Here is a 2,594-nt window from a genome sequence, read left to right on the forward strand (position 1 = left end):
ACTAAACTGGGGAAGTGAGGAACCATTAAGATTTCCACACCTGATCCCAAGTGTGGTAAAAATGGAACAGACCTTGATAAGATGTTGGACAAGAAACCATTTGGAAGAATAGGATCTGTAAAACGCTAAGATGAGATTCTGAAAGAACCTGCATTAGGTTGAAGCGATGGCTTCACAAAGGCATTGTCCATATAATAGGCTGATGGAGTGTTAGCCTGGGTTGATACGTGGCTGAAAGCTAAACAGCAAAGGGCACGAGGGGATTTCTCTCAAATGGCTGCCAATGCAGTTCAGTGTAAGTAGCTGGGTTTTTTTCTGTAAATGTCTCGTGTTTAAGATGTATTATATTACAGATAATACCAAATTAGATTTAGTAATCAATGTGAGATGATCCAAAGAGATCCTAAATTACAGGGAAAATACGGCTCAATAAGTCATCAGGAGGAAGCAGGAGTAAAAACATTTAACACGAGGCAAATAGACCTGGAAATGTTGATGACAGATTGTTAAAGTTGTCAACAACTAGGATTAAGGGAGTAGAAATTAGACATTGTTAGATCCATGGAAGAGTGAAATAAAAGCTCATTCCAATGCCTCTTGCTCACAGTATCCAAGAAAGATACCCATCGCTCAGGTTGAGCCATTTTTCAGGCATAGGTGGTGGTTACTGGACGTAAGCTTTATGATGCTAGCATGGGAATCCCTCATGTCTTATCACATCTGCTTTACTGCCATCCTGTAATAGCAAATTCTACTGCTAACTATTTAATTCATGACCAGTTTTCAATAATTTGACACAGCAACTGCAGAATCCTAGTTTGTTCTGAATTATTTGAGATTCTAACTTCTAAACTTTAAGGGGGAAAAAAACATACTGCCTTCAGGATTCCTTGCTGATCTCCCTTCAATCACTGTTCAACATGCATTTTCTATGATTAAATAATAGAAACAGGACAAGGTGATAAGGGACAACATTTTGGACTGCATATCCCATGGTTTGATAGTTGTCTGATCAAAGATAATCAACTACTTTCTGACTTTCAACCTCAAACTTCAGTCCAATGATAAAGTGCAATCCTATTATTAAATGGTTGGAATTACTTACTGCTGATGTTTGGTAAGGAACTAGATAGATCCTGTAGTTAAGGTTGAAGACTAATTAGGCTCCTGCTGCTTAACGTGAACCTTGGATGTCCCTGAATTGGTTCTCCAAGCAAAAGTGTTTTACTCCTGCGATCTTTCCTGCAATATTAGTGGGAGGTTTGTAATACTTTAATTCAATGCACCAGTTCAATGAATATTTTCTGTGACTGGCCCATGGGCAACTATGGTCAGAGTTAAGGAATCCAGCCTGAAATCAACACAGGGCTTTGCACAGAGCTTGGGGCTCATCCTTTCCACCTCGGAAGTGTAGGCTGGCTTCATTTGCAAGTTTGTGGATCTAACCGCAGAGTCTGAAGACTTTATTATAACTACCAATGCAGAACAAGCAGCAGCCACTCCAATGTCTGATTACAGTAGTGGAAGCTGTTGGTATTAGTGTGCAGAGGAGCTTGACGTCTTAATTTGCTGTCCCTCACACACACACACACGCTCAATTTAATCTTGCTCAAGTAACATGGAAAATAAAATCTTCAAGAATAAAATTAATCACAAAGTACAAAATATTTAAACAAAAAGCACTCTACTAAATAGGAACTGTAAATATTTTAACCAAAACATAGCAGCCAAAGCATATTTTTTATAAAACCTCCCATCATGAGATTTGCTTTTACCCATTCCAGATGGACTTGAACAGCACAATGCTGGCACACCAAGCAGTATTGCTGGAATATTTTTGTATCCATTCTGGGGTGTTAATGCAGACTTGGCTACAGCTGCGCCATCAACCATAGCTAAACAGCAGGCAGATCCAATTTGCTGAACTCCTGCATCAAGAATAAAATTTATCCCAATGGGTTCTAGGGACTTGCAAATCTCCAGTCCAGAACACAATGATTTAGTTGAATCAATTTGCAGGTGGGGTGGGGTGGGGTGGGGGAACGCTCAGGAAGCACACGGATCATAATTTTTAATCAAAGCTTTTGTCACAATCTAGTATCAGCTATTCTCTCACTGACAATTTATTCAACTGCACCCCACCCAGCCAGTTAAAGTACAAAACCGGCTGTCCGAGCTCTGAAAGAATGCAAAATTTATGATTCTTGGACAAGGCAATTAGTGGGGAAAAATCCCACAGTAAAACAGAGTCTTGACCCCAATATGATGGTGATTATGCCTCAATGGTTCAGGAGCTAATACATTACATGATGTGGCTTTGGTAATGAGACATCCAGCTATGAGGCGTATTCCTAGGTTAGGCAGGTAAAAGATCCAATAAGGTTTGCTTGTGATGATCTTGCCAGTAGATCGCAAAAGCTTCCCTCACTCAAAATATTTGTTTTATACATCAATCTTTTTGAGCAGACATCAACTGGGACTAATAGCTCTCTGCCCACGAGCATACCCACACAAACCTGCTCAAATTCCTGGCCCTTGAGAAAAACAAAACATGAAGTACTCTCAAAAATGCATAGCCTTCAGCTTAACATTTT

Source organism: Mustelus asterias, chromosome 22 (assembly GCF_964213995.1).
Source record: "Mustelus asterias chromosome 22, sMusAst1.hap1.1, whole genome shotgun sequence".
Classification (NCBI taxonomy): domain Eukaryota; kingdom Metazoa; phylum Chordata; class Chondrichthyes; order Carcharhiniformes; family Triakidae; genus Mustelus; species Mustelus asterias.